The sequence below is a fragment of the Oryctolagus cuniculus genome, chromosome 13 (genome assembly GCF_051225735.1).
Source record: "Oryctolagus cuniculus isolate XC-2025 breed Fujian yellow rabbit chromosome 13, ASM5122573v1, whole genome shotgun sequence".
Lineage (NCBI taxonomy): Eukaryota > Metazoa > Chordata > Mammalia > Lagomorpha > Leporidae > Oryctolagus > Oryctolagus cuniculus.
The window spans coordinates 40,465,625-40,477,779 of record NC_142879.1 but is presented as its reverse complement, the minus strand read 5'-3'; the positions used below and the strand labels follow the sequence as shown (position 1 = coordinate 40,477,779).

The 12,155-nt window shown below is 37.3% G+C and overlaps 2 long non-coding RNA genes across 4 annotated transcripts in view; one reads left to right on the top strand and one right to left on the bottom strand.

The window, feature by feature from the left end:
- The window catches only part of LOC149122556 (uncharacterized), a 62,636-nt gene that overhangs the window by 19,457 nt on the left and 31,024 nt on the right, over window positions 1-12,155 (bottom strand). The window contains exon 2 of the long non-coding RNA XR_016218906.1: window positions 8,889-8,935. This is a non-coding gene — a long non-coding RNA (uncharacterized LOC149122556). The remainder of the gene's footprint in view (window positions 1-8,888; window positions 8,936-12,155) is intronic.
- The window catches only part of LOC149122557 (uncharacterized), a 56,726-nt gene that overhangs the window by 30,084 nt on the left and 14,487 nt on the right, over window positions 1-12,155 (top strand). The window contains exon 3 of one of the 3 annotated variants that reach the window (XR_016218908.1): window positions 11,943-12,088. The exons of the other annotated variants lie outside the window; for them this stretch is intronic. This is a non-coding gene — a long non-coding RNA (uncharacterized LOC149122557). The remainder of the gene's footprint in view (window positions 1-11,942; window positions 12,089-12,155) is intronic. 3 annotated transcript variants of the gene reach the window in all.

The following is a 12,155-nucleotide window of genomic DNA, read 5'->3' as shown; positions in this document are numbered from 1 at the left end:
GAATTACAAGGCTGGTGCCACGGCTCAATAGGCTAATCCCCTCTGCCTGCAGTGCTGGCACCCTGGGTTCTAGTCCCAGTCAGGGTGCCAGATTCTGTCCCGGCTGCCCCTCTTCCAGGCCAGCTCTCTGCTGTGGCCAGGGAGTGCAGTGGAAGATGGCCCAAGTGCTTGGGCCCTGCACCCCATGGAAGACCAGGAGAAGCACCTGGCTCCTGCCATTGGATCAGCGCAGTGCGCCGGTCACAGTGCGCTGGCCGCAGCGGCCATTGGAGGGTGAACCAACGGCAAAAAGGAAGACCTTTCTCTCTGTCTTTCTCTCTCACTGTGTATTCTGCCTGTCAAAAAAATAAAAAATTAATAAAAGAATTACAAAACATTAAAGAAAAAATAGAAAACAGAATAAAATGGGAAAATCTTCCATGTTCATGGATTGGAAGAATCAATATCATCAAAATGTTCATACTTCTGAAAGGAATTTATAGATTCAATGTGATATCAATCTAAATACCAAGGACATTCTCAGATATAGAAAAAATGATGTTGAAATTTGTATGGAAACACAGGAGACCCTGAATACCTAAAGTAATCTTACATAACAAAAACAAAGCCAGAGGCCTCACAATACCAGATTTCAAGACATATTATATGGCAGTTATAATCAAAACAGTCCAGTACTGGTACAAAAACAGATAGATAGACCAATGGAACAGCATAGAAACACCCAAAATCAATGGAAGCATCTACACCCAACTTATTTTTACAGTGCAGCTAAAACCAATCTCTGGAGCACAATCTCTTCAATAAATGGTGCTGCAAAAACTGGATCTCCATAGGCAGAAGCATGAAGCAAGACCTTTACCTTAAACCTTACACCAAAATCCACTTAAAATAGTCTAAAGACCTAAATCTACAACCTGACACTATCAAATTATTACAGAGAATATTGGGGAAATCCCACAAGATATCAGCATAGACAAATAGTTCTTAGAAAAGAAACTAGAAGTATAGGCAATCAGAGCCAAAATTGACAAATGGGATTACATCAATTTGAGAAGTTTCTGCACTGTAAAAGAAACAATCAGCAAAGTGAAGAGATAATTGACATAATAGGAGAAATTATTTGCAAACTCTACAACCAATAGAGGATTAATAACCAGAATATATAGACATCAAGAAACTCAACAACAACAAAACAATCCAGTTAAGAAATGGGCAAAGGACTTAAATAGACTTTTTCAGAAAAGGAAATCCAAATGGCCAACAGACACATGAAAAAATGCTCAGGATTGCTAGCCATCAGAGAAATGCAGATCAAAACCACTATTAGGATTCACCTCATCCCCATTAGAATGGCTTTCATACAGAAATCAACAAACAACAAATGCTGGAGAGGATGTGGAGAAAAAGGTAATCTAATCCACTGTTGGTGGGAATTAAACTGGTAAAGCCACTATGGAAGACAGTGTGGAGATACCTCAGAGGTCTTAATAGAGACCCACCATATGACCCAGCCATCTCACTCCTGGGAATATACCCAAGGAAATGAAATCAGCATATGAAAGAGCTATCTGTGCCTCCATGTTTATCGCAGCTCAATTCACAATAACAAAGACATGGAATCAACCCAAATGCCTGTCAACTAAAGACTGGATAAAGAAATTATGGTGTATCTATACCAAGGAATACTACACAGCAGTAAAAAAAAATGAAGTCCAGTCATATACAACAAAATGGATGAAACTGGAAAACATCATACTTAGTGAAATAAGCCAGTCCCAAAGGGACAAATTTTATATGTTCTCCCTGAGCTGTGATTATAGAGCACCTAAAAGACAACATACAAAAATGAAATTGACAATTAGAGAAGCAGTGATTTAGAACAGCTCTTCTCCTAACTGTTGAGGAACAGCTTCTTGTTCTATATTTTTGTTTATCTTTTCCTTTATAATATCTTCCTTATCCTTTATTCTTTCATACAATTCACTGAATGCTATACACAACATAGACTTAATCACATATATATATATATAAAGTTAACTGGAAATACATATTAGTAAAGAATAAGAGAATAGGAAAGGGAAGAGGAAGGAGGGTGAGAGTGTGGGTGGGAGTGTGGGTGGGAGGGTGGGCACAGTGGGAAGAAATACCAAGATCCTAAAGTTGTATTTGCGAAATGTATGAAGTTTACCCAGACCAAGTAGAATTTATCCCTGGTATGCAGGGATGGTTCAATGTTAACAAATCAATCAATGTGATACACCACATTAACAGGCTGCAGAAGAAAAACCATATGATTATCTCAATAGATGCAGAGAAAGCATTTGATAAAATTCAACACCCTTTCATGATGAAAACCCTAAGCAAACTGGGTATAGAAGGAACATTACTCAATACAACCAAAGCAATTTATGAAAAACCCACAGCCAGAATCCTATTGAATGGGGAAAAGTTGGAAGCATTTCCACTGAGATCTGGTACCAGACAGGGATGCCAACTCTCACCACTGGTATTCAATATAGTTCTGGAAGTTCTAGCCAGAGCTATTAGGCAAGAAAAAGAAATTAAAGGAATACAAATTGAGAAGGAAGAAGTCAAACTATCCCTCTTTGCAGATGATATGATTCTTTATTTAGGGGATCCAAAGAACTCTACTACTGGAACTCATAGAAGAGTTTGGCAAAGTAGCAGGATATAAAATCAATGCACAAAAATCAACAGCCTTTGTATACACAAGCAATGCCACGGCTGAGAAAGAACACTAGAACAATCCCATTCACAATAGCCACAAAAACAATCAAATACCTTGGAATAAACTTAACCAAGGATGTTAAAGATCTCTACAATGAGAATTACAAAACCTTAAAGAAAGAAATAGAAGAGGATACCAAAAAATGGAAAAATCTTCCATGCTCATGGATTGAAAGAATCAATCTCATCAAAATGTCCATTCTCCCAAAAGCAATTTATAGATTCAATGCAATACCAATCAAAATACCAAAGACATTCTTCTCAGATCTAGAAAAAATGATGCTGAAATTTATATGGAGACATAGGAGACCTCGAATAGCTAAAGCAATCTTGTACAACAAAAACAAAGCCGGAGGCATCACAATACCAGATTTCAGGACATACTACAGGGCAGTTGTAATCAAAACAGCATGGTACTGGTACAGAAACAGATGGATAGACCAATGGAACAGAATTGAAACACCAGGAATCAATCCAAACATCTACAGCCAACTTATATTTGATCAGGGATCCAAAACCAATCCCTGGAGTAAGGACAGTCTATTCAATAGATGGTGCTGGGAAAACTGGATTTCCACGTGCAGAATCATGAAGCAAGACCCCTACCTTTCACCTTACACAAAAATTCACTCAACATGGATTAAAGACTTAAATCTATGACCTGACACCATCAAATTATTAGAGAGCATTGGGAAAACCCTGCAAGATATAGGTATTGGCAATGACTTCTTGGAAAACACCCCAGAAGCACAGGCAGTCAAAGCCAACATTAACATTTGGGATTGCATCAAATTGAGAAGTTTCTGTACTTCAAAAGAAACAGTCAGGAAAGTGAAGAGGCAACCAACAGAATGGGAAAAATATTTGCAAACTATTCAACAGATAAAGGGTTAATAACCAGAATCCACAAAGAGATCAAGAAACTCCACAACAACAAAACCAACAACCCAATTAAGAGATGGGCCAAGGACCTCGATAGACATTTTTCAAAAGAGGAAATCCAAATGGCCAACAGGCACATGAAAAAATGTTCAAGATCACTAGCAATCAGGGAAATGCAAATCAAAACCACAATGAGGTTTCACCTCACCCCGGTTAGAATGGCTCACATACAGAAATCTACCAACAACAGATGCTGGCAAGGATGTGGGGAAAAAGGGACACTAACCCACTGTTGGCGGGAATGCAAACTGGTTAAGCCACTATGGAAGTCAGTCTGGAGATTCCTCAGAAACCTGAATATAACCCTACCATTCAACCCAGCCATCCCACTCCTTGGAATTTACCCAAAGGAAATTAAATTGGCAAACAAAAAAGCTGTCTGCACCTTAATGTTTATTGCAGCTCAATTCACAATAGCTAAGACCTAGAACCAACCCAAATGCCCATCAACAGTAGACTGGATAAAGAAATTATGGGACATGTACTCTACAGAATACTATACAGCAGTCAAAAACAATGAAATCCGATCATTTGCAACAAAATGGAGGAATCTGGAAAACATCATGCTGAGTGAATTAAGCAAGTCCCAAAGGGACAAATATCATATGTTTTCCCTGATCAGTGACAACTGACTGAACACCAAAAAGGAAACCTGTTGAAGTGAAATGGACACTATGAGAAACAGTGACTTGATCAGTCCTTGTCCTGACTGTTGATGTACAATTTAATACTTTATCCCTTTTAGTATTTTTTTTGTTCTACTTACAACTATTGTTGAACTCTGTAATTAACACACAATTATTCTTAGGTGTTTAAATTTAATTGAAAAGTGATCGCTGTTAAATATAAGAGTGGGAGTAAGAGAGGGAGGAGATATACAATTTGGGACTTGCTCAATCGTACTTGCCCCAAAAGGTAGAGTTAGAAATGTGCCAGGGGATTCCAATTCAATCCCATCAAGGTGGCATGTACCAATGCCATCTCACTAGTCCAAGTGATCAATTTCAGGTCATAATAGATCATAATGATAGGTCTAAGAGTCAAAGGGATCACACAAACAAGACTAGTGTCTGCAAATGCAAACTGATAGAATAAAAAAGGGAGAAAATGATCCAACATGGGAAGTGGGATACACAGCAGACTCATGGAATGGCAGATGTCCTAAGTAGCACTCTGGCCTCAGAATCAGCCCTTAAGACATTTGGATTTGGCTGAAGAGCCCATGAGAGTATTTTAGGCATGGAAAGCCAAGACACTCTTGCAAAAAAAAAAAAAACCTAAATGAAAGATCTCTGTGAGTGAGATCCCAGTAGAAAGAATGGGCCATCAAAGAAGGAGGTACCTTTCTCTGAAGGGAGAAGAGAACTTCTACTTTGACTATGACCTTGTCAAAATAAGAACGAAGTCGGCAAACTCAAAAGGCTTCCATAGCCTTGGAAACTCATGACTGGAGCATAGGGAGATTACTGATGCCATAGACAGGAGTGTCAATTGGTAAAGTCAACAACAGGAGTCACTGTGCCCTTACTCCTCATGTAGGATCTCTGTCCTTAATGTGTTGTTCAATGTGAATTGATGCTATAACTAGTACTCAAACAGTATTTTACACATTGTGTTCTGTGTGGGTGCAAACTGATGAGATCTTTACTTAATATATACTAAACTGATCTTCTGTATATAAAGATAATTGAAAATGAATCTTGATGTGAATGGAATGGGAGTGGGAGATGGGAAGGTTGCGGGTGGGAGGGAAGTTATGGGGGGGAAAAGCCATGTAATCCATAAACTGTACTTTGGAAATTTATATTTACTAAATAAGGGTTTTAAAAAAAGAAATGTATGAAGTTTGCAACTGCAAAGTGGTATAGTCCTAATATATCCCTAAAGATTTACTTCTAAGGGTACAGCTTAACAACTAGCCATAGGACCCCAAAATCCCTTATGTTGGCTGACAAAAATAGCAGCTTAAGTGTTATACAGATCAAATGGATAAGAATATGTGGTAAATTGACCATATAGTTAGGATCGAGTGTTAAAATGATCATATAAATAGGACTAAGTGCTTGGAAACAACAGACAGAATTTAAAAGGAATGAAGGCTCCAACATGGGAAGCAGTCCATACAGCAGACTCATAGAATGACAATCACTTTAAGTAGCACTCTGAGCTCAGAATCAGCCCTAAAGGCATTCCAGTCTGGCTGGAAAGCCCAGAGGGAGCATTTCAGGTATGGAAAGTCAAAACACTCTAGGAAAAAAAATCCTACATAAAGGACCACTGTGGGTGAGACCCCAGTAGAATGAAATGGCCACCAAAGAAGATATACTTTTCTCTGAGGGGAGGAGAGAACTTTCACTTTGCTTATGGCCTTGTTGAGCTAGTAGACCCAAAAGGCTTCCATAGCCAAGGCAGCTCATGTCAAGAGCCTTGAGCAATCACTGATGTCACATGTAAGAGTGTTATTTGTTAAATAAACAAGAGTCACTGTGCACTAACTTCCCATGTAGGATCTCTGTCCCCAAAGAGTTGTATCATGAGACTTAATAGTAAAACTTGTTCTCAAGAATCACTTCCATTTAGTGTATTAAATAGAAGATATTATTATGTTTCATAAGTTATAGTTAAGTCTAATAGCTCACAAAAGATGTATCATCCTTGGGTTCTTCTTTAAAGACAATTAAGTTTCTAAAAGGAAAGAAGGCGGAGGAAGGAATGGAAAAGAGGAAATGGGAAAATGTGAAATCTCCTTTGAGAAACAATAACATAAAACAGCCCTTGTCTAGACTGTTGAGAAACAATTCTCTCAGTTTTTTTATTCCATACTTTCTTTTTTTCTTTTTCTTTCTCAGATTAAACAGGAAAGGTAGGAGGAAGCAGTGGGAGGGTGCTTATGGTGGAAGAATTACTATGTTCCTAATGTTGTATTTATGAGATGCATACAAATGAAAAAGAAAGAAAAAAAAGAATGCTATGTTGCAGGGGGAATTAAGAAATATTTTTAAAACATAAAAATAATTAAAATAAAATATAAAAAGATATTGGGGAAACACTTTAAGACACTGCTATAGGTGATGACTTGGATAAGACCCTGAAAACAAGACAACAGCAAATCTAGACAAATAGGATTATATCAAATTCAAAAGCTTCTTCACAGCAAAGGAAACTAGAGTGAAGAGACATCCAATGCAATATGTGAAAATATTTGCACACCACTCATTCTATGAAGGATTATTATTTTAGCAATTTTTAGCAAAATTTAGCAATTTTCAGCAACTCAAAAAACTCAACAGCATGAAAATACCGATTCTGTTGAAAAATGGCCAAAGAACATGAACAGATAGTTCTCAAAAGAGGAAATACAAATGACCAACAAATATATGAAAAAATGCTCAATATCCTTAGCCATCTGGGAAGTGCAAATCAAAATGAGATACCACATCATCCCTGTCAGAAAGACTATTGTCCAAAAGCCAGAGAGCAATAGATGCTGGTGAACACATGGAGAACGGGGAATCCTTATACACTGTTGGTGGAAATGTCTACTAGTCCAGCTACTTTGGAAAATAGTATGGAAATTTCTTCAAATACTAGAAATACACAGGTCATAGTCCCAGTACTAGATAAATACCCAAAAGACACAAAGTCACTTTATCAAAAAAGTAACTGTTCCCCTACATTTATAGTAAATAGCACTGCTCACAATAACCAAAATATGGAGCCAACCAAGGTATCTATCATCAGATGTATGGCTAAAGGAGTATATATAAATATATATTATATAAATATATTTAGGTCACTCAATGCACGTTATTCATCTATAAAAAAGAGTAAAATTCTACCGTTTGCAACAAAATGTGATTGAACTGGAAGACATTGTGTTAAGTAAAATAAGCCAGACACAGAAAGATAAATATATTTATCCTTATATGTGGGGGCTAAAATTAAAAAAAATAAATAAAAGAAATGCTCATGCATATCAGCCTTTCTATAATTACAGTATTTTGTCAAACTTTGTTCTAGATATATACCGCATTTGTAGGAATTAAATACTACCATAATGGGACTGGTGCTGTGCCATAGCAGGTAAAGCCACTGCAGTGCTAACATCCCACATGGGCACCAGTTCAAATCTTGACTGCTCCACTTCTGATCCAGCTCTCTGTTGTGGCCTGGGAGAGCAGTAGAAGATGGCCCAAGTCCTTGGGCCCCTGTACCCTCATAGGAGACCCAGAAGAAGCTCCAGGCTTCTGATGGGTTCAGCTCTGCTGTTGCAGCCATTTGGTGAGTAAACCAGCAGAAGGAAGACCTCTCTCTGCCTTCCCCTCCCTGTCTGTAACTCTACCTCTCAAGTAAATAAACAAATAAATATTTTTTAAAAATAACAATAATGGTTTGAAAGTCATGAGTTGTCTTTTCAAGATCAAAATTATAAAAACAAAACAAAACAAAAAATGAAGAAGAGATAAAATTTTTTCTCTTTAAATCTCATCAGGTTGTCTAGTTGCCAGAAACACCATAGACTCATATATTTGGCATAGGATGAACTGGAAATTTTTTTACTTTTAAGGTAGATTTAATTTCAGAATTCAAACCAATTCCTTGTGTCATAGAGGCCTTTTTTCTAAACATTGTTCTGAATTGGCTTCATTAAATACTCCTAATATATTTGTAGAACAGCACTAATGCAGCAAGATGATGCTTACAATGTAGTACATTACAAATTATGTGTTAAAAATGTACAGAAATAATTCTTTGTAATTGAACACAGAGGGAAGAAGTAGTTAAATCATCATCTTTGCAGGTATTTGCTCTAGTAACTAAGGCACCATGGAGCCCAGCAGTGTTTAACATGAGAGTGCCCCAGTTTCATTGCTGGCTCTGGCTCCGTGTTACACTTTCCTGCTCACGGAAGCAGCAGGTGATGAGCCAAGCAGTTGGGTCCTTGGCCTCATGAGGGAGACCTAGAGTGAATTTCCGACTCCAGGCTCCTGGTTTTGGCTTGGCCCTGCTCCATCCATTGCAGACATTTGGGGAGTGAAATACAACAAGGAAGCTCAATCTGTTTGGTTATCTATGTCTTCTTTCTCTTTGCTTCTCCAGTTTTTTTTTTTTTTTAAAGAAAGAAGAAGAAACAAGCATCCTGTTCTATATGTTAATATCACTTAATGATATTTAAAAATCAGAACAAAAGACAATACCTCCGAATGCAGAGTTGGCTCTATATTTTCATCTTCTTCTAGACTATCTGTAAAATGCAAACACAGATCCACTAGTGAGAACAATTATTACTGTGAATTATAACTATACATACATACTTAAAACTCTATCCATGAGTAATTCATTTAATAAAAGTAACAACAAGTGAGAATTTCAGAGGTTTGAAGCAGTTTCAGGAAGAAGATGGCAATGATGTTGAATTAGGATGGCTAAAGAAAACACCAAAAAAAAATGTGTATCATATTTGTATCTTCACATTGTACTTCATACAATAGCATTTTAAACACAAAAATGTTGATCAATACACACTCCCCATATAAGTTGTCTTGTTTAAATTCTTTTTTTTTATTTTTATTTTTTGACAGGCAGAGTGGACAGTGAGAGAGAGAGACAGAGAGAAAAGTCTTCCTTTTCCATTGGTTCACCTCCCAACTGCAAATGCGGCCAGCGTGCTGCGGCCGGCACACCATGCTGGTCCGAAGCCAGGTCTCCCATGCAGGTGCAGGGCCCAAGAACCTGGGCCATCCTCCACTGCACTCCCAGGCCACAGCAGAGAGCTGGACAGGAAGAGGAGCAACCAGGACAGAATCTAGTGCCCCAACCGGGACTAGAACCCAGTATGCCGGCACCACAGGCGCAGGATTAGCCTATTGAGCCATGGCGCTGGCCTGAATTCTTAGACATAAGTTATTTCCTCTTGCTTTTCTGGAATAGTTTGAAGTATAAAAGTATCACTTTCATTGTTCACATTTGCCGACAGATTTTCCTATAGAAAAAATACAACTTTAGCAAATGTATTCATTTGATTGCTCCTCCACTAACTTACTCAATAAAACATTTATTGTGTCAATAAAATCATTCTAGGAAAAGATAAAAATGTCCATAGAAGGCAGATTCGACATTATGTTCAAGTGGGGGTAGACATACAGTATATAATATTAAATTCAGGCAAGAAAATACAGAATTAATTATTAATTAAATTACTAATTGATTATTAAATAATCATTAATTAAATAATAGAAGATTTTACCTTGGTAAGTAAATCCATGTCTTCCATATTATATCAGGAGCAGTTTTTTTTTTTTTTTTTTTTTTTTTGACAGGCAGAGTGGACAGTTAGAGAGAGAGACAGAGAGAAAGGTCTTCCTTTTGCCGTTTCTGCCTTGGTCCCAGAATAGGTCATACCCCAGCAACCAGAATGAAGAGCAAGCATGAGAAACAGATTTGACCAGCAGATGAAATCACAAAGGTCATATGAGTAAGCCATCACTCAGCATGAGTGACGCTGTTGGCTCGGGGTAGGTAAGACATTTAGTTCAGTTTAAGGGGGATCAAGGAAATCTGGGGACTATTTTGAGAGTTGTAGGTGTGGGAGATGTAGACTGAGAAGTAGGGGTTGACGTTGTGGCAGAGTGGGTTAAGCTGCTACATGCAATGCTGCCATCCCATATAGGGCCAGTTTGAGCCACAGCTGTCTGACTTCCAATTCAGGTTGTTCCTGGGATAGCAGCAGAAAATGACCCAAGTACTTGGACTACTGTCATCAACATGGGAGATGGAGTTTCAGTCTCCTGACTGCACCCTAGCCTAGTCCTGGCAATTGTGACCACTGGAGGAATAAACCAGTAGATGAAGATCGATCTCTCTCGCTCTCTATCCCTCTAACTCTGTATTATAAATAAATAAATGAATAAATAAGCAAATGATTAAAATAAGAGTAGAGAAAAAAGATATTATGTTATGTATAATATACATATATACATATGTATACATATGTATATATGTACATATACATAAATATTCATATCCTATATATATATATATAGGATACTACTTGGGGATTAAAAAAAAAAAGAAACCCTCTGTTTTGCAACAAAATGGCTGCAACTGAAAACCATTATACTTACTGAAGTAAACCAGTCACAAAAAGACAGATATCATATGTTTTCTTTGATGTGTGGTAACTTATAAGAATGACATTTTGAGATTTGATGATTATTTCCAGCCCTTGTCTCTAATGTTGAGGAATACTGTTTTTTTCTTCATACTATTTGTTGAACCATTTACTTAGTATAGGGTTATCTTATGAGTATAAAGTAAACTGAAAATAGATCTTTGTAAAAATTAACAGTGACAATAGGAGATGGAGGAGGAAGAATGGGAGTGTGGATGGAAGGAGAGAAGAATGGGAAGTACTGCTATGTTCCTAAATCTGTATATATAAAGTTTGTATACCTTAAATACAATTTTTTTAAAAAGTCAAAAAACAAAGAAAAGAAATAAATGCTTGTGTGCTATCAGTTATGCTACAAATACAATTTTGTCAAACTTTGTTTTAAATCTTTGTCAAAGAACTTGTTCAGAATTATATACTACTACAGTTTTAATGATTTTTTGACTTTTAGAATTTAACTTATGAGTGAAGCTGAACCATTTTTTCAGTTGATTACTGTCTGTAGCCCTTGTATATTTTGCTGCTGAACTATGGTCTTTTTACTGTTTATTTGTTGAAATCTTTATTTAGTGCATCAGTAAGCCTTTGACTATAATGTAAACTAAAATATATATGATCTAAAAATAATGAAATATTTAGTTAATATAAAAAGGCAGTAATGAATCTTAAAAAATTTTAGTGCATGGGCAAAAAGAAATTTGATAGAAGTAATCAGTGTTTAGAGATGGTGGACACAGAGGGTATCACTGAAAGACTCCAATAGAATGGGAAAAGGAAGGGAAAAAGGAAGGAAAAATGAAGCAAGTGGAGGGAGGGGAGGAGAAGGAAGGGAAGAAGGAAGCAGGTGCTCAGAGGGAAGGTGGGCAGGCATAAGCAATCAGATATTTTGTGCCCTTTCAAATACACTATGGAAAACAAATGCCAGATGAGTTTTCCTAACATTACCTACCAATTTGTCTCTTGCTAGTTACCCACTGGCAACATTCCCATCCTTTCCATTATTCCTTTTTGGCTAAGAGCATTTCTCCAGGAGACATGAAAAAGATCTTCTATCTCTCCATTTGTAATCCTCTGAATGCAGCTGGATTGGTACCTGGTGCTTGAAGCTGCTGCAGCCATGCAGCAATAATTAGGAAGACCTAACCAACAAAATGAGGATGTCACAGGATAGGAACAGAGTGACGCCCTGCATGTCTAGGATTTTTTGCTTCTGGATTTCTTATTCAGGTAATATCTATTGTTTATGTCATGTGAGTCATGTGTTGTATTACTTATCAGCAACACTTGTTCTGTA